Below are 25875 nucleotides of genomic sequence, written 5' to 3'. Positions count from 1 at the left end.
TCCCCAAGTCAGGGTTTCCGGCTCTTGGTGCCAGAAACACTTTGGGTGGGACCGCCCTGCCCACTGCAGGATGCCTGGCAGCACCCCTGCCCTCCGCCCACCAGAAGCTGGGGGCATCCCCACCCCCAGACAACCCAAATGTCTCCAGGCACTGCCAAGTGTCCCCCAATATCGCCCCTCTCATAACCACTGTCCTTGGTGAGGGCTATTGTTATTAATGTTATTTATCCTCTTCCTTTATCTCTAAGTCTGATCCCGGCTGGTGTGTTGCCACCTCTTCTCTCTGGCTCCCTTCCTTCCATTTCCAATCTCCACCTCCCCACGCTCCACCCCATGGCCACGCCCGGCACCCCTGCACCCCAAAGGGCTCCCCTTAACAGTTGCCCCACCCTGGATGTCAATGCCAACCACGTGGAGAGGCTTTTGAATAATACAGTCCCACCCTGGAGATTCAGCAGTATTTTTAAAAAGCTCTCCCGTGATTCTAACACACACACAGGGCAAAGAATCACTGTGCAGCCCGGACTCACTCACCGGCCACCAAAGAACCTACAACAGTCCTTTCACTTAGAACCCAGGCCCCATTGCCTCAACTTCAAATGGTGGTCCGAGGTCCCGCCCGACCGCTTGGAAAAAAGCCCACTTGTTCAACCCCCTGCTTCATGCCCACCCAACCCCCAGCTACAAGGGTCCCAATGGCCAGCTAACAGGTCCCCTCCCCAATTCGGCACACTCAGCTGGGCATGCTACTCACCTTACCTGGAAGGTTCTCTCGGGCTCCTCTAACCCTGGCCAAACCCATCTACCCTTCAACAAATCCTCCCTGGAATGCTCTGCTGTCACTGATTCCACACCCCGACCCATCACAGAACCACCCAAGGGCAGTTTCTGGGTCTTACACACAAGGTCCTGGGTCAACACACCCAGGGAACTAAAGTCCTGGAGGCAAGTTCTGCAGACGTACACAAGGCACAGACACAGGGACTCTCCAGATGACTCATCCCCCACAGGGCACAAGCCCACAATGCGGGTGATGTAAGCTCTGTGAATCCATGGGCCACTGTGCCCAAAAAGCATTTGACCTTGAAGGGGTCAACATGTGTTTTACAGACAGAAGGCCCAGTACGGAGCAGCCTGATGTGGTCTCAGGAATCCCAGGACCTCTTCATGGCCTTCAACCCCAATTCCTGGTGTCATTGTCGCTGCCTCCAGAACAGATCCAACCGCACTTCGCTGGGCGTTGAGTCTGAATTGAAGCAGATCACTGGAATACCAAGCACCTGGGAGAACTCCCTGTATCAGAAGGGCCCCGGGAGCATGCAAGGTTTTATTTTTAGAAGCAGGACACATTCTTCAAAGAAAATCTTTGCACAAACCTTGAGCCAGAACTAGGTAAATACAAAGCAGCTCTGTCAGAAGGGTGGAAAGGGGAGGCGTGAGGCGTGAGGTCTGGGGAGGAGACGGGTCCACCCCCTAGCCCACCTGCCGCCTGCCCAGCCCCATCACTTCCTAGCCCAGATGCAGGAATCCTTCACTGACCATCCACCTGCACGAAGCGCAGCATCAACACTTTACATGCACCAAACACAGCCATTCCACCCCAGGCACATGCACCCAAGGGAAAAGGAAGTGGATGTCCACAGAAGGGCCCGCGTACAGATGTTTGGACTGGATTCACTTTTCATAATGGCCCCAAACTGGAAACAACCGTGACGTCCACCAACAGGAGGAAATAAACCACTGGCGGCACATTCATACGGTACCACTGATAGGAAATACACATCCACAACGCACCGAGATGGCCCACGGGCATGAAGCTGAACACGGAAGCCAAACCCAGGAGCACGTGTCTTACAGGATGTATGAGAACAGGCAGGTGGACCCGCAGACGTCGGCAAGAGTGGATGGCGGGAGGAGGCGGGGCCAGATGGGGAGGGGCGCAGGGAGCCACTGGGTGATGGGGACACAGCTTGAAGGAGCGTGGGTGACGCAGGCGTCAAACCTCAAGGATGCATGACGTACGAAAGTGCAACGATGACATGACACGCCTTTCAGAGTATAAAGAAGTATAAAGAAGCAACCGAAGCAGAAGCGTGGGGTTTCTGCCTGCAGCTAGGGAGCTGATCGCAGAGCTGGGCTGAGAACCAGGCCTCCGGGGAGCCTCCACTGACTGGAGGGTTTCACTGCGCCGGACGGAATTATCTGGCATCACCTGCAGCTGATGCCCCAAGCCTGGCCCCCATGTGCCCACACGCACCAGGGTCTTCAACGATCGGCTTTCCAACCACGCAGACAGAGGCCTACCTGACCACCCCTCCCCTCCCCCTCCCCCTCCCCCACCCCACGTGGCCGCTCTGAGTCCCCGGGGGCCCCCGGGGTGTGCTGTGCTGGTTGACACCTCGCCAAGGTGCCCTGGGGTCAGCGAGGCCTCGGACGGGCTGGTTCCCGAGCTGCTGTAACAGATCACGCCAAATGGGGTGGCTTAAAACAAAGAAACCGTTCTCTCCGGCTTTGGATGCTACAGGTCTCAAATCAAGGTCTCTGCAGGGCCCTGCTCCCAAAGGCTCGGGAAGAATGTGATCCAGGCCTCTCTCCTGGCTCGTGGCGTCACGGGCAAGCCTTGTCTTTCCTTGGTTTGCAGATGCCCCCAAATCTGCCTCCATCTCACGTGGCCTTCCTCCCTGTGTCTCCACGTGGCTGTCTTCTGTGGACACCAGTCATGGGATGAGGGTCCACTCACTCTGACTAAGCCAGTTACATCTGCAAAGACCCTATTTCCACATAAGGTCTCATTCCGAGGTGCCAGTAGACGTGACCTTCCGGGGACACGATAGCACCTTGGACATCGAGTAACAAGGGAAGGCAGGTCGGGGGAAGGCCAGGCAAGAGTCAGGCGGTGGGGCTGGTTCCTGCCCAGAGCAGCCCCGCGGGGACTCCGGCCCAGCCGGCCGGGCAGGTGAGACCTGGGCCCTTGTGAGAGTGGCCTGGGACTTTGTGCGACACTGGCTGAGAGCTAAGGGAACGTCCCTCTCGTCTAGTGAAGCGGTCACATGCCCAGTTAGACGCAGAAGTGTCAACCCCTTTGGGGCCTTCTTTACCTAAGACACGCACGTAAGGGAATCCAGTAACAATACGGGTGAAAACTTGGCAGGTAACTCGGGTTTCACCCTCAGCTCCGGTTAAAAGAACTTCATGGAGCACGTTCTTAACTGTTACGCTTCTCACCGGGGCAAACAGAGCCGACTCTGATGACAGACTGTCTGGCGAAGATGCTGGGTCAGTCGCTGCGTCAGTCACTAAACGTTGCCGTACCGCGGGGGCCCGCGGGACCCGTGGGCAGGTGCAGGGACGTTCCCGTCCCCTGTGCGCCCATGCTAGGGCAAACGGGGAGCTGCCAGAGTCCGAGGGACGTCCCAAGTCCTTAAAGCAATAGGCTGCCCTCTGCCAACACCACATCTGTGGTCACCAGCCCTGGCACCCCGGGCTCCCCTACAACAGGACCTGATCGCGTGACTGTAACTGCTCATTTAATTGTGTGTCTCTCCAGCCAGGCCGTGAGCTCGAGATCAGCAAGGACCTCTAGCATCCCTGGCACACAGCAACAATCTCTCAATAAGTAGCACTTACACCAACCAAGGGCTTACAGGTTGCTCCAAACTCACAGTATATGAATGGGGCGGCTTCTCCAAAGCAAGACTTCTTATGTTCATAGCCTTCTTCATGTCTGTCCTGAAAACCTGAAGGTCATCAGAAGTGGAGTCCTCTTTAATTTAAGTCACTAACTACAGGGGTGCTGAGCACTCGTCGTGCACCTTGTTAGCTGCTACGAGAACACAAAGAAAACCAAGACCATCCTGCTCTTGGCAGGCCCGCAGAAATGATGACGACACAGACATGAACTACAACAGAAACCATAATACAGGTACAACAGCCAACCACATCCACTGCTGTCAGCTGAACGGTGTCCCCCCCAAAAAGATATGCTCGAATCCTAAATCACAGACAGACCCTAAATCAATCCCTGGTGTCCCTATAAGACACTGGGATACAGAGACACAGACACACAGAGAGAAGATGGCCACACGACGATGGAGACAGAGATGGAAGTGATGCAGCTTAAGCCAGAGGGCGTCAAGGTGGTGGGTGAACGACCCGAGCTGGAAGGAGGCAAGGAGGAGTCCTCCTAGAGCCCTCAGAGGGAACCTGGCCCTGCAGACATCTTGACTTCAGACTTGCAGCCTCCAAATTGGAGAGGATCCATTTCTGTTGTTCAAAGCCATGCCGTTTATGGTCATTTGTTATGCAGCCCTGGGAAACTACAGGTAGACCTCCGAGATAACACAGGTTCGGCTCCAGACCACTGCAATAAAGCACGTATCAAGATAACGCGAGTCACATGAATTTTTTGGTTTCCTGGTGCATAGAAAAGTTTTACTCTACACCTTGTACTATAGTCTATTGACTGTGCAACAGCATTGTCTAACAAATGTGCAGGGGCTTCCCTGGTGGCGCAGTGGTTAGGAATCCGCCTGCCAATGCAGGGGACATGGGTTTGAGCCCTGGTCCGGGAAGACCCACATGCCGCGGAGCAACTAAGCCCGTGTGCCACAACTACTGAGCCTGCGCTCTAGAGCCCGCGAGCCACAACTACTGAAGCTCGTGCACCTAAAGCCCACGCTCCACAACAAGAGAAGCCACCGCAATGAGAAGCCCACACACTGCAACAAACAGTAGCCCCCGCTCGCCGCAACTAGGGAAAGCCCGCGTGCAGCCACGAAGACCCAACGCAGCCAAAAATAAAATAAATAGAATAAATACATTTATTAAAAAATAAAAGTAAATTAAAAAATAAAAAAATGTGCAGGCCTTTATTAAAAAATACTTGATTGCTAAAAAATGTTAACCATCATCTGAGCCTTCAGTGAATCGTCTTTTTGCCATAGTCACATCAAAGATCACTGATCATGGATCCCCAGCACAAAAATAACAGTTATTATGTGAAATAGTTAAATAAATATTTATTTTAAAAAGTAAAAAAAAAAAAAGTTTGAAATAGTTGAAGAATTACTGAAACGTGACTCAGAGACACAAAATGAGGAACTCTTGCTGGAAAAAGGACGCCAACAGACTTGCTCGATGCCCGGTCGCCACAAACCTTCAATTTGTTAAAAAAAAAAAAAAAGTATCTGCGAAGTGCAATAAAACGAGGGTGCCTGTCGCCCTGCCCTACCCTCACAGCATTTGCTGGTCGTGTGTCAGGCACTATTCTAAGTGCTTCTGTGCCCACTGATTTACATGTCACAGCCACCCCATGACACAGACGGTTGATCATTCCCTCCAACGAACAGTCGAGAAAACCGAGGTGCAGAGAAGCTAGGTCACTGGTCCAAGGTTTCCCAGCTGGGTGGCCGCAGGGCCTGCTGCAGTCAGCCCGAGGCTGGTGTGAGCCCAGCACAAAGACGGCGGGGTTGGAGCAGCTCCTTTCTAGACCATTCCGAGACCACCAGCTGCTCCTCCCCCGCCCGCTGGGCCAACAGCAGCCCGGCTCCTGGAGACCAGAGCAGGACCCCACGCTGGGCTGCTGGGCGGAGCTAGCACGATAGTCCGAGTGTCTGCTCTGTGGTTTTGTTCTGTTTTTGTAATCAATGCATAAATTAACAAACCTGGCGTGAAATCACTCCCTGTTTTTCTGCAGAGCCTCTGCTACAAGTCTGTACCAGGCAGAGATGAAATGGAATCCAGCCGACCCGACAGGTTTCCTGCGGGGAGGGTGAGTTCACCAGAGGCCCTGGAATCCAGGTCCCTGGCCTTTTGATAATCAGCTAATTTCCTTCCAGTTCTGAGGGTGACACAGGAGAGGCCCTTGGCCAGGGAGAAAGTGTGACCTGGTGCCAGAGGGCAGTCGGAGAAGCTTTCCTTTCGCCTCCAACTAAAAAGTGCCCGAGGATGACTATTTTATACAGAGGGTAAGAAAAAGGATCAGGGGAAGAAAAAAATTACCCACCGTAGAAAGGGGCTCCTCCTCAACCGTTCCCATCCTCTGCTTTGTTTTGTCACCATTCATACCCAGCCGTCTAGCGGATTCTTAGCGGCATCTTCTCCCTGCTGCCACCCCCTGCCCTGTCCTTCCTCCTCCTCCTGGTCCGCAGGAAGGCTGTGCCCTCTGTCACCCAGAGCCTCGGCTTGGACCAGAGCCCCGGGCGGCACCGGGGCTCCCTTTCCTACAGAACCAGCAGCTGGCTCGAGCCCAGGGCTCCTTGCTGGCTGGCGCTGGTGTCTTTCTGCTTACAAATATCCTCCCTGGCTCCCAACGGCCCCCGGGCTACTGCTCTCCTCCCCTCACCTCCCCCGAAGCGGCTCCTGCCCCAAGCCTTGGACACACTGTTCCCACTGGGGTTGGTGATGAGGCCACCGGAGCCCCAGGTCCTGAGGGCGTTTTCCTGCATGTGTCTCACCGGGCGGCTTTCTAACTACTGACCTCTCATGGCCTCCCAGGGTGACGGCTCTCTCCTTCCTCTCTGAGCTGGTCTTTGAAGCCTGTCTTGCACGTGTCTTCCCGGCACCTGCATGGCTGGTCCTTCCCCCTTCCTTCCGAGATTTCCCCTCCTCTGTCTGCCTTCAAGTGTCCAATGTCCCGCGTCCATCCTTGCCCTTCTGCTTTTGTCCCCTGGAGCGTTCTCCTTAGGGGCCATAGCCACCCCAGGGAACAGGGCGGGGATGGGACCACCTAGTCTCTGCTGATGCCCAAAGCCTGGTCTGCCTGGCAGCCCTGTCTCTGCAGCACCTCCCACACGCCCTCAGGATGGCGACCTCAGGGCCAGCATGCCTGGCTCATCTTCCCCCACCCGAGCCTGCCCCATTTCCTGCATCCCCATTCCAACAAAAGCACCGCCCACCTCCCCCAAACCAGTCCGTTCTCTAGTTGAAACAGATATTTTTTTTTCTGGAAAGCATCGTTTCTCAACGTTGGCACTACTGACATTTGGGGCCGGATCATGTTTTGCTCTGGGACCCATCCTGTGCACTGCAGATGGCCAGCAGCACACTTGCCTCCACCCCCTAGATGCCAGTAGCTGCCCCCAACCTCAGCTGTGACGAGCAAAAATGTCTCCAGACGCTGCCAATGTCCCCTGGGGACACCACTGCCAGAAAGGGCCAGACAGGGAAGATCACGGGCTTCGTGGGCCACTTGGCCTCAACTCCAGCCACTCAGCTCTGCCTCTGAAAGGCAAAGACGGCCACAGACAGTGAGTGTGCATGGCTGGGTCCCAATAAAACCTTATTTACAAAAGCAGGGTGCATGCAGGATTTGGTCCACTTGGTCCTGAGGCCACACCCCACTGGCCCCTACTCCGGGCGTCGCCTGCTCTCTGGCCGGCTCCGCGCCCCATCCCCTCCGTGCCTTCTTTGGGGCACTACCCATGCCTCACCTGGACACCCACGTCCTTCAAATTGCCTGCCATCTGGACCCCCTACTCAATTTCTCAGGTACGAGCCCACCCTGACCCTACAAAAACAGAAATCGTTTGAATCCTAACTAGGAAGATAACACCCTTTATCTTGGGGCCAGGCCCTGTGCTACAGGCTTTACCAACTAATTTAAATCTCCAAAGCGGATCCGGTGAGTAGAGATGACGAAGCAGATGTGGAGAAGCAACTTGTCCAAGGACACACAGATACCGCGTGGACCCCACACCTTCATCCTACCTGGATCCCACGTGGACAATTCGCTGCTGTCACTGCCCGACCCCCCTGGCGCCCTCCTCCACCATCTCCTGTCTCGGCCCCTCTGGGTCCACGGGCAGGGCCATGGGACAGAGGGGTGGCGCTGGAGGCCCGCGGCAGCACAGGCCAACACTCGCATCCTCGGACGGGCTCGCCCTCCTGGGGACACGGGCCCAGCAGAAATCCAGGCCGGCAGCCCCGGGCGGCATCTCAGAGTGACACCCATGGTTCTGAGCATGCGGTGGTCCTGGCTGCCTCGGTCCGGCTGGTTTCCTTTCTGGAAGGTTTTTGTATTACACTTACAAATCATTAAAAACGAAAGAGAATATACTTTGTTTCCCATAAAAATGCTACGCCAGAGGTTTCCGGTTGATCTATTCTTTATCAAAACCTAGGAATGTCAGGTACGATACCCCCGAAGCAGCAAGTAGCCCTTATGAGGTTTTCTGAACATGCCCAGGCCCAAAGGAAAAGAAAAAAGAAAGGAAACGAAGCAGCAGCTCCCTATGGGAACAAAGCAGGAAGAGATGGGGGGGCGAGCCTGAGCCCCCCTCCCACATGCCGTCCTTTCTCTGTTTCGCGCCCCCCGCAGGAAGAGACAGCAGGCTCCCAGCACGGCTTCCCAGTACAGAGAGGGCAGCTTTCTCGGGTGCCCCCGCTCGGCCAGCCCAGGACAGGATTAGGGTCGGAGCCAGAGGGCTGGAGCGGGACAGCTGCAGGGGCTCCGCCTGCTGCCCACCCACCCGGAGGTCAAAACCCCTCCCTCGCAGGACACAGGTTCCTGGGCCCAGCTTGAGGTTCTCACTGGGTAGGGACAGACAGGCTGAGCTGTCACTCAGATTAGCATCATTTGAGTCGAGTTTAGTAAAGGTACAATGACAGCAAGGTGGGAGGTTGCAGGAATGCCCTGGGGTAGCGACAGCAGCGGGGTGGTGGAGGGCGAGGAAGGTACTGGAATCTGGGGACACAGGGAAGGGCTGCTCCAACCTTCCCCCGACCTCCTCACCCCCCGGCCTTTCTACTGGAGGCAAGGGAGCCCACCTGATGCACTGATTTCAGATGAACCCCCGGGCCAACCCCGCACCCCCCCGCAGGTGTGGAAAGAGCACGAGGGGCAGCCCCAAGGCAGCCACTGCAGACGAGGCCCAGGAGGCTGGTTTCTCGCAACAAGCCTCCCTGCGGTCCTGATGCAGGCGACCGAGGGGCCACACCTGGAGAGACGCCTGGCCTCGACCTGCTGTTGACGCCCCTCACTCAGTAAGCAGCACTTCCCGGCACTGCCGTGTTAGCTCACGGATGGCTGAATCCACAGGGGACAGCACCAGAGCGGCCACCGCACGACAGTGACCCAAGCCAGTCCATGCCAAGGGTGACTTCAAGTCCAGGGCAAGCCCTGGCTCTTGGAGACCTGTAAGATGCCAGGGACAGGCGTGCAGGCGGAGGGACAGGGCTGGTGGGGGCAGGGAGCTGGAGTCTAAAACTAGGGGTCTCGACAAGAACTTGGAGATGAGAGAAGATGGCTCTTAAAATTAAGTCAGAACATCACAGTGTGATGAATCCTAGCAGCGCTATTCACAACAGCCAAAAGGCAGAAACAAGCCGAGCATCCAGTGACGGATGAGTGGACCCACACAGCGTGGTCCCTCCATACAGTGAATATCACCCAGTGCGAAAAGGAAGGACATTCTGACACGTGCTGCAATGTGGGTGAACCTTGAACACACTACGATAAATGGAAGAAGACAGTCACAAAAAGTCACGTATTGTACAGTTCCGCTTATAAGAAATACCCAGAAGAGGCAAATCAAGAGAGACAGAAAGCAGGTCAGTGGCTGCCAGTAGCTGGGGAAGGGAGGGACGCCCCGTGGCTGCTCCCAGGTCTCCTGTTGGGTTGGTAAAAGGCTTTGGAACTAGAGGTGGTGGTGGTACAACTTCGTGACTATACTAAGTATCACCACATCGGGACACCCGAAAATGTGCCCATCAGAAACCCAATTCAGGCTAAAATGTGTGTGCGCACGGAGAACAGTCTGAAAAGATACCTTTACTTAAAAAATTGTATACGTTGAGATATATTTTTGTTATAATCGGGGTAAACTACTAAAGGATGGAGAAAAAAACCCCTACATTTAGTCAGGAGGGAGGCTGGTCCAGCCAAGGGAAGAAGCCGTAACAGGAGGAATCAAGGCGAACTGCACCCCAGTTACGGCGAGGAGGCAGCCGCTGGTCAAGGGTGCTGACCCAGAGCCCCCAGGCACTGTGGTCCCACTAGAGCAAGGCATCCCCAGTAGGGACAGGTGCGGGGAATCTGGGGGTGGGGTGGGGGCGGGGCGGGTTTAGGACTCTAAACACGCAACTCAAACTCACTAAGCAGAAATGGGAACAGACTGGGGCAGCCAAAGCAAGCTGCGGGAGGACAGGATGGGGGCCTGGAGCCACCTGGATGCAGAGACTCAGGCCTCCCAGCCTGCAGGCCCTTGTCCCCACCCCGTGGGTTCAGCTTCATTACACCAGATCCACTTCTCCACCACGATGCGGGAGCGAACTGTGAAGGCACCGCCCTCCCCTAACTGCAGCCCCCATCCCCATTCTGCAGAAGAGCAAACTAAGGCACCACTGAGGGCCGGTGGGCAGAGCCACACAGCTTTAGTGCCTGAGATTTGCATGCGGACAGGCTTGTTTCAGAGTCCAGGCCACACCCTGTGGCCAGGACCCCATCAACCGGAGCTCAGTGAGATTCACTCTGAAGCCCACTCGTGAGTGGTACCCTGAAGAATGTCTACCAAAACTTAGCATCCCAAGGAGGGCAAACTATTTCCTAGCGACATATGCAAGCCTGCCTCGCGACCAATATTTATGCCCAAGCAGATGGAGGCCCGGTTCTCAAGTTACATTAAGTCCGCTGGAAATCTAGAGATCCCTGGGGTGTCCTCTGATGGAGCCCAATGGTCTGGGCCTTGGCCCATTGAACACAATCTTTATCAGTAACAGGTGTATCCCCATGAGGCTTATGGACCTCTAGCTGTCGGTCCATTTAGAGGGTCCTCAAGACCCCAAAATGATAGGTACAACTTTACAGGTATAGCTGATTTTCTAAAGGGAAAAGCCCATAGCCCTTATCAGAGTCCTCAAATGATTTTTGCCCTCGAAACCCCTGACTTGGAGGAAGGCCTAAGACTGGCTTGGAGATAAGGTGACCGGGAGATAAGCCTGTGCTGGGTCTGACTGAGGGCCTGAAGGTCTGCCCTTGACCAAGAGTATTATTCAGCCCAAGCCCAAATGAAACTCTTCTTTCCTTTATCTGGTTATTATTTCTGTTGCTTTTTGTTCAGTCCCAATGATATTTGCTCCTTTACAGAATGGGAAGGACCTGGCTTATGAAAATCACCTTTGGATTGTAGCCGACCTGGGCTTGCTCTGATTCAGACCTGAAAATCGGAGATGTTGTGCGGGTGGTCGACAGGGGCAACTAAGCCCGCGTGCTGCAACTACTGAGCCCTCGAGACGCCTCCTCATTCTCCTGGGAGTTTCACTGCCCGGCCCAGGCACACCCCCAGGCTGGACACCCCATGGCCCTGTCCCCTCCGATGGGTCAGCCACAGATACCACGTATAGGTGAACCGATCCACTGTCTGCCTGCCGACCCAGCAATTGAGGACCAGCTCAAAAGGGTCAGTGGGGCCCAACCCACTTCTAAGAGCAGGGAGCTGAGAAAGTCAAAAGCGGCCCAGGGGCACATCCTACACAGGACTGCTGGGCCTTGGCTGGTGGCCATTCCTAGGCCAGGTGCACGCTGGCTGAGCAGCAGAGGCCGGATGACAGGGGAACATGCAATTCGATTCTTGAAGAGCAGTTTCACGTCTCAAATCCCGGTTCCCAGGTCTTCTGTGATCTGGGGGCTTGATCTCTGGATCTTTCCAACAATCCTCCCACTTTTTCTCTTGAGCAAGTTTGAGTGCATATTCGATTCCTTTTTATCTCTGAGAACCTTCTGAGACTGGCTCCATCTTTACAGATGAGGAAACCGAGGACCAAGGAAATTAATTTATGCAAAATGCTTATGGGCTCCTAACTGAAATTTGTCTCTGCTTGGAAAAGACCAACACGATAAGCTCTCTGCATAGACATTTTTCTGACCCAAGAATGAAATACAGTCACTCTGTCCTTCCTAAATTGCAATCTGCCCAGTCAACTTTAAATAACGAACAAAAGGGGAAAACTCCAGCCAGAGATAGGGAAACTGGGGTTTTCTGATTAGATTGGGAAGTTCTTTGTAGTCTAAGCAGGTTTCAGCGAGATGGAAGGCTTTGGAAATAAACAACGGTGGAATCTTTCTTTGACTCACCTCTTTTATCTCCAGAGCCTCAAGTATGTTAAAAATGTCTCAGCGGTCCTCATGACACTCCTGCTTTAAGAAGGGTGAAAAGGCAGGCTGGTGATGAGACTAAAACACAAGGCCTGGAAGGATGCAGATGCCGTTTCTGGGGGAGCGCGTGGGTTTCTCACCCGCCCGCATTCTCCAGGCTTCACTCCGTGGCACCTGACCTCACTCACAGTCAACTGCAGCCTTTATTTAATGAGGCAGCGCTTACGTGAGGCTTATTCATACAGAGGTTTTGAAAGACGCTGAGCACCGCCTTACATTCAGGCGATGCGTGGCCGGGTCCCCATCCCCCCAGTGGATCACCTGCCGACCACTGTGACCACTGTGACGTCAGACCTCACCGCCAGAGGGGCCCTGCAGGCCTGGGATGCCAGCCTTGGTTGCTCTGTCCCGAGGACACCTGAAAGCCAGGATCTCCCTTACATACAGACTGGCCCCCAATTCAAACCTCAAAAGTAAACCAATTAGTGGTGGCCAGGGCACGGGGACAAGGGGGCAATGGTAGTAGTTACTTAATGGGGAGGGCGGTCTTCTTCTGGGGTGATGAAAATGTTTTGAGACCAGAGACAGGTGGTGGTCACACAACACTGTGAATGCACTAAATGCCAATCAATCTGTATCCTTTTAAATGGTTAATTGAATGCTATGTGAATTTCACATGAAAAAAACAAACTCACACAGTCAGAAAATGTGGAGATCCCCGGTATGAAAAGTAACCCCTGCAGAGCAAGAATTTGTCAGTGACTGTACACGTGGTCCAGACGGTGCCTGGCCAGAGTTCCCCGACAGGAAGAGCGGACAAGTCCAGGCAGCTGGACAGCACCAGCCTTTGAGATCATCCAGCTCACTTCCTAACTGCATCCTGTTTTAAGTAAATTTACAGTTCTAAGAGAGAAACTTTAATTCCATCTGTTTATTTTTACTCTAAAGATTACCTACGTGGCTCACGTTTGTGACTCACAGTTGATAGCTACTGGCCGGAGTGGGACTCGGGGATACTGGCCCACGTAGCTCATGTGTCCTCCCAATAAGGAAGGATGGCTTGGGGCACACAAACAGGCTTATTAATAACTCTCTGAACTTGAACTTGAATGAGGCACTCTCTGAGCCTCACTTCTTGTCTGTAAAATGGGCAGAACGTATGGAGTGTTCCTGGGCTGGAGGAGATACGACAGAGGAGGGTGAGCGGAGGCTGGAGCTCCCGCTTCCACGGCCACTGGCAGGACCATGGGAACCAGCCTTGACCTCCGTCTCCGCACAGGGCTCCTCCTTGGCTGGCACACCCCCCAAGGAGCTGTCGGGCCAAGCTGCTATTTGCCGCTACACCGGTCCCTCACAGGGGTCTTGAAGTGAAGGGAACCGGAGCCAGGCATCTTTCCTGCCCCCTCACCTGGTCCATCACCTTGAATAGCAGCATCCACCAGCCCTTCAATACACTATTCCTGACAGTGATAACAGAGGTGGAATTACATTCAAATCACAAAATTAAGCACCAGCAAAACCCTGGGAAGCTCTGCCTCACAATGAACTTGAGACAAATCAGATCTTGAATATTAAGAAGCAAAGAGGAAACACTGCATTTATGTTTCTGGAGGGAAAAAAGCCACAAAAATTGGCCAGATGTCAAGATCCCATTTTGGCCACAGCCAGTGTGGGTGGTCTCTTTAAATGCTGGGAGACACATGCCCACTCCCCTAAGTTCCGCACAGGGCCCGTGTGTCATCTCCAAGGCAAGCAGAGGTGATCCTCCAGACTCCCAGGAACCCCTAATGACAAGATGAGAACAGCAGGCACTGCTTCAGGTCACCTTGAGATGGAAGGCCCCGTCTCAACCTCCTGTTTCCTCTTCCCAGAGGTCCTGCTGCCCCGGGGATCCTGGCTCAGTGCCGGACAAAGCAAACCACATAACTGACACCCAGGGAAGTGCCAGAGCCAGAGAGGGGTCCTAGGCGGGGCCCCACTGACCTCCTTTTCTGCTTTGCTCAGGAGGGGGTCTGCACCAGACCCCCAATTCAAACGCAGAGGTGGGATCCTGTGGGGGTCAGGCGGGGAGCCCTGCCGCACCACCGCTGGCATCTATCACGTTTATCTACAGAAAAGAACCCAGCTGCGTACTTGCTTGCTGGACTTCAGAAATCCCAGCATTCAGGCCAATGCCAGTCCAAAAGAATGCGAGGAATGTGGATGCCTTTCACTGGGCTTCGCTGCAACCCAAACAGACCACAGCCTCCAGGGCTTGCTGATGGTTGCTTCCTGGGCAGAAATATTGTAAGTCTCTAAGACCTCAGTGGGGTGAGGATTAACCCTGGGACCAGAACACTCCTGAATTCCTCACTCACCACTAAAAGCCCCCGGGTCATAACCTGCAAACGTCCCCAAACATTCTTTCGGTCCTAAGGCACAGGCTGATACTGGAAAACAAAGAAATGTGATATAAAAGGTGGGGAGGGAAGAAAGTTGAACCAAAGCCAATCATCTTCCCCCAGGTGAACAGGAGGCGCACATGATGTAAAGAATAACCTTCACTAATTCAGGCACCTTAGTTGGAACGGCTTTTATTATTCAAACCTGACCCTGAAAGGAAGCAGCCTCTGAGCTGTTCCCCGTCTCAACTCCCCTCTTCACCCCGGGTCTGCAAATGACCCCTTTAAATTATACCCACTCCTTTCACCTGGAGAGGAAAGTCTCATTTTTTTTAAACACATGAAGCCTGCACCATATTCTGTAGATGATCTTACTCAACTGATTTTACAAATGATGGTTTTTCCTACTAGTATTGCCAGCCGCAGGAATAAAGATCAAGGACAGCCGAGAAAATATCCGAGAACATTCTACCCGGCCACCCTTTACTCTCCCTTCTGCTGGGAGTTGCCGGATGCCTCCAGTTCTTCCTCCCGAATACGGGCTAATGCTTCCTGTTAACATTTTCTGCCATCGTACTCCTCCTTCCCAGGACTAACCTCTCCCAGACCCACACAGCCAAACGCGTCGCACCTCGTCACTGGTGCCCATTGTTCGGGAAACTCAGAACCTCTTAGGTTTTAAGAATAACTCCTTTGTGTAAACACACAGGACAGCCAACCTGGGCTCAGTCCCCCGGCTGTGCTGTCGGGGAGGAGGACAAGCTGCCCGGCTGGTTTCTGGGGAGAGCGAGAACATTCCACTGGTGGCCACAGAGAGGGACGTCGCGAAGGTAAACAGAAACCAGGGGCTGTTCTGGGAACTCACCGGTGCCAGGCACACCGGCGACATCTGACCTTCCCACGTGGGGACACGGAGAGCTGACGAGGATGTGAAGACAGGGCTGCAGAGCAGGGAAAGGCCGAGAAAGGTCACGGGGAAGCGACCTCTCCCTCCCGAGAGGCTCTGCAGGCACGCGGGGCCCGTCTCCCGACACGGGTCTGTGCCTCTCGGTCCTGACACAGCCGCCTCCATGTGGCAGGCCCCGGTCCGGCTGCTCATCAGATGCCCCGTCTGCAGCACTCACCTGCAACAGGGCCCAGCTCTCTGACGTCAAGAGGACCAGTCCCAGGACCCGGCCTTCTGTCCAGAGCAGGAAGATGCTACCAGACAAAAGGGGGAAATGTGACTGAGATTCAGAGTCTCATTCATCTGAAGAACTCATTTCCACCTCTTCCCTCCAAGACTCTTCCACGCCAAGAGCAGATTATGTTCTAAACTGCATTTATCGGGAAGGTGAGGACGGCGGTGGATCGCTGGGATGGGGCACCGGGACCCCTTTGCATCCCGGCTGCTGGGAGTGTGGCCGGCTTCCTAGAACTGCCTCCTGGAAAGAGGCACTCCTCCCCCCGGGTCACGGCCCCGCCCTGGGGCAACTATGAAGGGGTGAAAGGATGCCCGCCACCCCTCTCCCAACCCGGACAAATGGGAAGTGCAGTCCCAGGGCCGGAGTGTCTGTGGGGTCTCCAAGGGCTTCCCTCTGCCCCCAACCCCCGGTCCCTTCCAAGGGGGCCGACCCCAAGAGGGTGTCACAGTAAACCTGCATGGTGACCTGTGTCACCGCTGGCTTCTGGGAGCCCAGCCTGCCACAAGGCCTTTTTTTGCTTGTTTCTCCCGGATGCTGCACCGTCTTCCCTCACCTGCTGTTACTTCTGCTGCAGAGACGGGCAGTGTTGGCTCAACAGAATAATCTTATCAGCTGAACCCAAAAGATGTATTCCCGATGCCTTCCCAGCAGTGGGGTTTCCTCCCCACTTGCTGGTCATTTAGGAGGCGGTTACTAACAAGTAACCATGGAGGCCATGTCTGTGACAGATTCCTTAAACAAGGATGGTGATGGATGGTGGAACTGAAGGTACCACCACCGCACGGCAGCCCCCCGCCACCTCGATGTTCTGGATGGCAGTAACAGAGCTGCTCCGAGCTTTACAGGAACGCTGCGCCTGGCCAGACTGTGAAACAGGAGGAAATTTCATCCTGGATACCTTCCCTAAATCACTGTCCTCGCCGGAACAGACAGCCCAGAACAGACCCTCAGCTGAGTAAATGATTCACATGCAATTACAAGGAGCGTCACCAGAGGGCAAGAATTATCCCCTGAGATGCCGGGGCAGCTGGCCGGTCTTCAGAACAGCGTTTCCCCTTGGGGCTTCCACGGTTAAACGAATTCCAGATGTACAGAAAGCCCAGAGGGAGGGAGAGGGAGGCACGGAAGGAAATCAACCAGAAGCAAAGAGAAAAGCCGGCAGGTGTACAGTACAGTTAACTCTCGAGGTAGAGACAGACCTAAGCGCACAAGCAACGTATGAAACCACAAAGGCAAAAGCAAAAACTCCAGTGAGATCGATGAACGCTACGAAAAAGGCAGCAACGACTGAGGAAATATATATTTAAATGTGACAAAAGATTTAGATCCTGAGAAGATGAGAAAATGCGGGGATGGGGGAGAATGCTCAGGACCCAGAGGCCGCCGTCCACCCATCACCCGGATTTTGGACGCGTCCGCCATGCTGCTCTCGGGTCCAAGGACCTCGGGGTATCATCAGATGGCCCGCAGGACCCCAAAGACTGTCAAGACAGAGCAGGTGAGAACCTCATTGTATTAGGGGGTGGAGGCACTGAAAAGACCCCCTTTTTTTTTTTTCAAGTCACTGAACCAGCCTAAAAACTTGGATGTCCCCTTTCCTTTATAAACCCCAAAGCCCCCGTATCTAGGCTGGGGGATGGGACTTTCTACCCTACATCCCGACCAGGGGCCCACACTGCTGGGCCTCTGACCCCTGCATGGGTCCATCTGCAGGCCCTTCAGGAAGGGCAAGAAGTGGTTGGGGGCTGGCGAGGCCACGGGGTTTCCCTGCAAAGAGCATCTCCGTGCGGCTAACGGCCTTGGCCTCTGGCATCCACGTTACCGCTCACGCTAAAGCCCGTCTCTCAGACACAGAGTAGCTGTACACTCTGCGGAACCAGAGCAGACGGCCACCAGGTCTTTATGGAGAGAGAAGGATGCCTGCCCTCACTGTCCACTTGCAGCATCCTCATTCACCGCGGCTTTAGGCGCCGGGCCGCTCAGCACTCGGGGCGAAGGGCCTAGGGAGCCCCTGGGCTTTGCTCTTGTCTACTCCAGCAGGATCCTGGGTACAGAGCTTCTGTTTACAGCCCAACGGCCCTGAAGCCGAGCTCTATTCCCTCAAATGGACCCTGGCAGGGTCCTGGATGGGCCATGGGCAGGTACAAGTGCACACCTGGAGTCCTCTACCCACTCGGTGTTCACAGCTCTGGCCGTGAACAGTCATGCCGATGAGGTCCAGGGTGGGGGGGATTAGGTGAACAGGACCAGCTGGCCCCTTTCCACCTCCCCAGCTCCAGGCTCTACCCCTCTGGAAGCCCCAGGTTTCTGCACAAAGACCAGCTTTCCTGACAGGAGAGGGGCGTGGTCCTTCGGCCAAAGAAGGAGCCGCCAGTCACCAGGGGGCCCATCAGTCCCCACGGCCCCCAAAAGAAAACACGGGACTTAGTGTGTGTGGACCAGGTTAGCCCAAAGCTCTGGAGTGTAGAACATGCCTAATTCCCTGATTTTCTGGTTTGTTCCCAGACACATCAGTGCTTTCATTAGCCGAAGTTTGGGGGAAATCTCCGAGAACCACAGAGCTGTAAATAGCAATGCTGAGAAGACTCTGCTGTCTTCCAGAGCCTCCGAGCACGAGTACAGTCCAGTGAGAACAGCACTGAGGTCGCCCTCACGCATCACTTAGCAGCTGTTTTAGCCACAGCTTACAATCTCGGCTGACGATGTAGCTACAGAGTTAATCCTACCTGAGGAAGTCTGGAAAGCCTGGTAGGTAAACTTAGAGGTTCCAGAAACTTAGACAGTAGACTCTATTCCAACAAAGACAGAGATGACGGCCCTGTCTTCAATTCTCACCCCAGGACAGGCCCCAACAAGACACTCAGCCATTCTCTCCACCTGCCCTATGTCATGAATGAAATCATGCCCCCCAGCCCACGCCTATGTTGAAGCCCTAACCCCCAGACCCTCAGAATGTGACCATATTTGGAGAAAGGTTCTTTATAGAGGTAATCAAGTTATAATGAGGTCATTAGGGTGACTCTAAACCCAATATGACTGGTGTCTTTACAAAGGGGGAAATTTGGAGGCAGATACACACACAGGGAAAACTCCACATAAAGATGAAGGCAGGGGTCGGGGTGATGCTTCTACAAGCCAAGGGTTGCCAGCAAACCACCAGAAGCCGGAGAGAGGCCTGGGACAGCTTCTCTGGGACAGCTTCAGAAGGAACCAACCCTGCGTACACTCAGTCTTAAGAGTTCCAGCCTCCAGCACTGTGAGACAATAAATTTCCGTTGTTTAAGCCCCCCAGCTTGTGGTCCTTTGTTACAGCACCCTGGCAAACTAATACAACCTATCTGCAAAACGGGATTAGGAATTCTCACCATGCTGCCTGTCTTCAGAGCTGAAAGTGACGGATTCAAAAATGCTCTGTAACCTCGGATCCACCTCGACCTACAGCTTGGCCTGTGTTAACCCCGCAAGAGCCGTCCGTGCTGCAGGACCAAGCCTCTCGGGGCAGGACCTACGTGGTCCTTTGATGTCACTGAACACCCACACCTGCGTGCTTTGTTCCTACAATCCCAGTATGTGCTCAGTGGCCCTATATCCACGCAGACGCCCAGCACAGTTCTTCAAAGCTGGAGGGGAAGCGTTTCCAGGGTGGTTTGGGGGAAACTGGAAAACCAGGAAGCTTTTTCCTTAGGTTTCCAACCGTCACGATGGAGACAGACGGATCCACCAGCCAAAGGATCCTTTACATCCAGCACCTGACAATAGCTAGACTGGGATCTCTCCGCTGCAGGGCTCGGTTCTCGCCCACCCCTGACCCACCACACCTGGAAACACCAAAGTAGCAGCGCTAAAGCACAAAGCAGAGCCAAACCCAGCCCGACACGTGTCTGAAGAATGAAGAACAGACACGTGTCTGCCCGTGAATGAAGAATAGTTTTCAACAGCTGGAGGGGAAAATCAAAAGACTATTTCATGACATAAAAATTATATGAAATTCAGGTCGCAGTGTCCAGAAATATAATTTTACTGAACACAGGCACACCCGTCGTTCCTTTACGGTTTGTCTGTGGTTCTTTTGTGTGTCAATGACACACAAAAGTAGCTGCCGCAGAGACCCGAGGGGCCACAAAGCCGACATACTTACTGCCTGGCCTTTTACAGTAGAAGTGTGCCGACCCCTGGTCTACACCAGCCCTACACAGGCCACGGGGCAGAGGGCCAGGCCGGGGTCGGCTCAAGCCACAGGGAGGTGGGCAGCACCCACGGCGGAGGGCTGGCCAGGTAGCAGATAGGATCTGATACGGCAAGAGGGAAGGGGAGGCAAACAATGGGAAGTGTGTCTCCATACGGAAACAGGAATGGCCCAAAGGTAAACTTCATGCACTGGGAACTGTTTCCTGGAGCTGGCTCCAACCTCGAGTGAGGAGGGTTCCCGGCCCCCAGCCCTGAGCGCAGGTTAGCACCATTATCCGGTCCCTTCGCAAGGGGTGCCCAAGGCGCATCGGGGTCCTGTGGCCTGGCCGTGGACTTCACCCTCGGTTTTTCACTGTTTATGGAAGAAACTACAAGGCAACCAATGGACAAAACTGAGAAAAATCACGCTTCTGCAGACTGACCTTTGTATTTAATGCTAACAAAATAAACACTAGTAAAACTGTTCACTGAAACAGTATTTAGGTACGAGGTGGGTGATGCAGCCAAGTGAAATCGTGCGTGATCTATGGGGCAGAATCTTCTTACACAGAATACGGAACTGGTTCACCTACCTCTCCTAACATTTCAAAACATTTCAAATGGTATAGATGGTGCGCTAAGGAATATCCTTTCCTCTCTCGTGTATGAAACCAATATTGAACATGAAGCACAAAAGGGGGATTATTGAAACACACATCAACCAGATGCCCACAGTGGTTTCACCCCGTACATCTGTGGGTTCCCACCTGGTGCCTGACATGGTATCAAGTGGGTGGTTTAGTTCATTGTCCGTGGCCGGCGTTTCTGAGCATCCTTCCTCCCTGGCAGGGCGGGGAAGAGGGTGGAGGCCCCTGTGCCCACTCCCTCTCAGGTATGGGGACGCCCACACCTGTGGCCACAAGGCTGCCGTCTCCTCCTCCTTTAGGCTTCTGCTCCCACTGGATGGAGCTGGTGGGCCTTGTTATGGACATTTTAATGGATTTAATTATCACATAAATAATTATGTGAGATGAGCAGCTTCCAGGACTGGTCAGGTGGAATATTTTGTAAAAGACTCAATAATGGGGAATCGCTTAAAAACAGGCTGGCAAACTAGACCACGTTAAACATTTAAGGAAAAAAACAATAAAACTCCACCTCAGACGGCTTCACCAGCCTTTGTGTTGTCACTTGACTTTAAATGGGGAATCAAGAGGATGTACTAGGCTGTGGTCCATGCCAGACACAGCCATGAAACCCACACTCAGAGAAAGACCTTCACCCCATATTGGAAGACTGGAAGATCCACGGACACTGGCTTTTTCCATTTAAAAAAAAAAAAAAATTCTATTTCTTCCAGGCTTAGACTAACTTTTTCTACTCACTGACCAATGACTTAGGGACTTTTACAATCTGACCCGGGTCACAGTTCTGGGCTCCCAGCGGGGCTGGAGGCTTAAATCCAATGTCTTGATGATCACCACTTAAAAGCTGATGAGGGAATGCTTCCGGGGGAAGTCCTAGGTTTTTGATTCTGACCGTAACCTGCTCCTTTGAAAAATCGGGGAGCCGGCACCAGCCCGGGGCTGGGTGTGGGAGCTACCACCTGAAGGAAGGCAGCCTGGAAACGGAGGCTTCTGAGATGGTCCCCAGTCAGACCTGTGGGCTCACAGGTCAGCGCCGCCCTTCACTGGCCTGATAACCTCTGCTCCATGACCTAAGTTGACTCTGGGCCTTGGTTTCCTCAAGTGTAAAAGGGCTCTCCATATCATGCGAGAGATTACTCTTTTCTCTCTTTTTTCCTACTTTATCATCTTTTTTCTCCGTATCACGTGAGAGTATACTCTCTCCTTCTTTTCTACTAGCCTATGGACCACCTTGAGGGCAGGGACCCTGCCTTTCTCTTCTTTGAAACATAAAAGTTCAGAGACTTAAGCCACATACATAGTGGAAAACTCGCAAAATGCTTATGGCATAAATGGCTGAGAACTTAACTTCTTACATGTGAATAAAGCAGTGGTTCTCAAACACGGGCACGTATCAGACTCACCTGGAGGGTTTGTTCAAACCCAGACTGCCGGTCTCCACCACCCACCGAGGCCTGAGCCGGGTCTGAGAATACGCATCTCTAACTTGCACCCAGGTGATGCTGGTGCAGCTGGTCCCCCGACCACACTGTGAAAACCACTGACATCATGCACAGTAGCTGACAAGGTGCTTCTCCAGCTGGCCTCCTGGTGGTTGGAGGTGGGCAAGGCCGGCATCACTGTGTCCTTTTCAGCAGACGAGGGAACTGAGGTTCAACAGGGTTTCAATGACTGACCGAGGTCAAGAAATGGGAAGCTGGGATCATAACGCCCGGTGCAAAGCAGCCCCCGTGACCTTGATGAACAGACTAACAGTCAAGTGCAGAGAAAACAAAGGCAGAAAAAGGAGATTGCAGGGACTTCCCTGGCAGTCCAGCAGTTAAGACTCTGTGCTTTCCATGTAGGAGGCGCAGGTTCGATCCCTGATCAGGGAACTAGGATCCCACATGTCACGTGGCTTGGCCAAAAAATAAAACAAGAAAATATCAAAAAAGAAAAGGACAAAGCAGGCTGCAGTCAGACCAGATGTCTCCATGTGAGGGTATAAAATGCCGGCCTGGGTTCCAACATTGAACGGCCTTCCTTCTTTCCTTCTTCCAAGACAGCAATTATAACCACACACCCCCTTCCCAAGTCTACTAAAGTAGGAAGAAGTGCAATATCCTGCCTGATGTTTATGAACCACAGGAAGGGAGTTTCTGTGCCAGTCCTGGGAGATGGCACAGAGCAAAGAGCCTCCCGACAAACGTAGAAGAGGCTGAAAATCCTGGGACAAGTCAGTGGTGGAAGCTCAGACTCTGTTTGAACAGGGCCTCAAATCCCGGCTCGGCCCCTGAACGTGTGACCCCGGGATGTGTACCCTTGTTCCTCGGTTCCGGGTGGGGCGGGGAATTACCCAGCCTGGTGTGAGTGGCAGCCTCGGCCCCTGCACACATGGTGTCCAGCGCTGGTCCCTTTCTGCCAGAATCCCAGCAGCTACCTCCTTCCTCAAAGCTGCCCTCCTGCTGGTTCACCGCTCCTGACCTCGGGCAGAGCTGGGCAGAGCTGTCGCGATGAGGACCACCCACCCTCTGACCTCTTGGATTCTTCTTCCTGGGGACCTTCACCCGGGCAACCTCTCACCTCAGCAACTGTGAAAGAGGCAGGAGGGGGGGAACGCAGCTGGAGCCACCCTAGCGGACCTTTCCAGCTGACCCAAATTCCCCTCCACGCCCGACTCACCCAGAATAAGGCCCCCGAGAGGCCCCTTCCCCGCTGAGCTTTGCAAAGGGGGCTCATTTCAGTTCCATAAACCTAGCCAAAGCGGTGGAGAAAGTGCGGAATACCTACTTTATAAGAGCATCGAACGATCTGTAATTCTTTAATCTGCTACGTATTGCAATATCACAGACCACCCCCTACTTTTAGATAACAAGTCTTACTCTCAAAGACATGTAGAAACTGGGTCAGAAACAGAATCACTGCAACAAACATTTTCTGAAGCCCACGACCTGATTCTGGTTATAAGAGGACCATTCTGTATTTTTATTTTTTCCCCCAAAGTGAATCCTCAGTTTCTTAATCACTTCTTTGAGATAAGTACAATGCTATCCAGAAATGCAAGGTGGGCCCCAACCTCGGAATATCCTACTTTTTGAATGAGACCTTCTAAAAAAAATGCAATCTTCCCCAAAAAAGTTAAAAAAAAAAAAAAAAAAGCCAACTTGAAGAAGCCATTTCAATGGCCGGCTGTCCACTGGAGTGGTGGGCATTTGGGCAGATGCTTGCATTAGTGGACACAGGGTTGGGTGACCACACGTCCCCACCACCAGCAAGGCTGGGCAAAGGGCACAGCTCCATGGGGTCATTTCTCACCGATCCCCCAGCTCCTAACTACAGGCTGGAACGAGTGAGCAAGTGTGGAATCAGGTCCTGGTCAGAACCCTCCAGCCCAGGTAGTTATTATGCGACATGAAAGGTGGGTTGTGTTTACCATCCCTCACTCCCCGCCAGAGCCATCTGAAGCTCTATGATGAGTCTCTCCTCCCAGTGACTGCTCTGCATATCTACTTATTCTTACCTTCGTCACATGCAACCACCAGTTAGGTGTAAAAGGATAACACAACTTTAAACACAGCTCAAGCTCTCCTGGCTGGTGCGCATTTGGCTTTGAGGGACATGAGGTTAGAGTGTCGACAGAACCCTCCGTCTCTCCCATATCCTCACTCGGCTCTGTTCCTTGCAAGCTACAGAGGGACGGACAACATAAATACAACACGTGGGTCCTGCGCTCTAGAATGGAAGTTTAAGAGAAAGCAAGTACCTAAATAAAAGACGAGGCTGAAAACAGAAAATGCCAGGACATAAAGCTGCTGGTGTGAGTACAGAACTAGATGGAGAGAGAACCCCTGGATGGAGAAGGGGTTCCTGGGACACGGAGAAGGTGCCACCTGGGCTGACCGGGCTCCAAACAGGTATCAAGAGAGGATGCTACACACAGGGGTCAAAAGTCCTTCCACGGGAGAGGTGCTCGGTACCTCTGGGTCCCCATCACTCCCCACACACATCTGAAATTTCTCCAATGATCGTCTGAACACCGTGTGCTTTGCTGGTGACTGACAGTCGTGAGGACAGACCTTGGTGGCTGTCTCAGCCCTCGCTGGATGGGGCTGAAATACCTGCCTTTCTCACGATCCACAGGGAACAGTCAAGTCTGCATTTCGTGGAGGCCACACCGTACCGGATTGGTGTGCAATCAGTCACCCCCTCGCTGTGCTGTCAAGATACCCTCCAAATGGGCAGCTACCAGCCCTCCACAGCAGCCAGGCCCACAGCCCTCACTCAGCCTGCAGGGACACGCTCCCCGGGACAGCCCGTCCTCCAGAGGGACGATGCCAAGGTTCCTCGGGGGGGTCCCCAGCAGTCACGGGGACCACGAGCTCGGCAGTCACTCACCCTGCACGTGCCTCCCCAACTTCCTCGTGTCGCCCTCCTGCGTCCCTTTCCTGCTTCTGGGGACCACCTCTCCCCAGAATACCAATCCCCAAGTCCTCGCCTCAGGCTCTGCACTCGAGGGTCCCAAATGAGAACAGACGGCAAATGTCAAGCTGGCACTAGGCCACCGGGGGCCTTCTGGTCAAGACACGAGCCCGGCTGAGTGATGTGCGCGCACATTCCCGGTCATTTCTGGTCAAAGCCGGTGGGCTATTTTGTCCTGTTAGAAATTCCCGATTTAGAAAGCCAAGGAAATATTTGGTTCCATTAATAAGATACACTTACACTCAGCTAAAACTGGACAAAAGCGAAGGGTATTTATATCCCGACTGACGTTTTTACATTAAAAACGTATAAATGCACTGCGGCTCACTCAGGTCCAGGCTGGAGGCCGTCAGAGCTCATGGTTCCCAAGGAACTTCTGACTCTAAGCTGGGCCTGTATCCCGGTTCAGGCCCCGTGGTCCCAGCCCACAGGTCAGCAGGGAAGCCCACCCCCACCTTCTGAAAGCATCATGAGTTAGGACCTTCGGTCACCTACACCTAGGGCTCTGCTCGAATGCCACCTCCTCAAATCCCCAGGCTTCTGTGTTACTTTCCTAGGCTGCTGTTACAAACTGCCACAAACTCGGTGGCTTAAAACCAATTTATTCTTACAGTCTGGAGGCCAGAAGTCTGAAACCAGTTTCGCTGGGGGAAAGTCAAGGTATTGCTGGGTCTGGTGCCTTGTGGAGGCTCTAAAGGGAGAATCCGTTTCCCTGCTGGCATCCTAGAAGCCACCTGGATTCGCAGCGTGTGGCCCCTTCCTCCATCTTCAAAACCCATCACTCTGCCTCTGTCTCCATCATCACATGGTCTTCTGCTCCGTAATCACATCTCCCTCTGCCTCTCTCATAAAATGACACTGGTCATTACATTACATTCAGGGCCCCTCCGGATATGCGGGGTAATCTCTCCGTCTCAAGATCCTGAAATTATCACACCTGCCAAGTC

At 53.6% G+C, this 25875-nt stretch overlaps 1 protein-coding gene across 4 annotated transcripts in view; it reads right to left on the bottom strand.

Annotated features, from left to right (window-relative positions):
• Nucleotides 1-25875, bottom strand: part of SH3BP4 (SH3 domain binding protein 4) — a 92013-nt gene that overhangs the window by 39032 nt on the left and 27106 nt on the right. Inside the window, exon 2 of one of the 4 annotated variants that reach the window (XM_036857987.1) lies at nucleotides 15597-15672. The exons of the other annotated variants lie outside the window; for them this stretch is intronic. The gene's annotated coding sequence lies outside the window, so the exon portion shown is untranslated. The remainder of the gene's footprint in view (nucleotides 1-15596; nucleotides 15673-25875) is intronic. 4 annotated transcript variants of the gene reach the window in all.

Source organism: Balaenoptera musculus, chromosome 7, assembly GCF_009873245.2.
Source record: "Balaenoptera musculus isolate JJ_BM4_2016_0621 chromosome 7, mBalMus1.pri.v3, whole genome shotgun sequence".
Taxonomy (NCBI): domain Eukaryota; kingdom Metazoa; phylum Chordata; class Mammalia; order Artiodactyla; family Balaenopteridae; genus Balaenoptera; species Balaenoptera musculus.
Note: the sequence above shows the minus strand (reverse complement) of the source record. Positions and strands in the feature narration are given on the sequence as shown.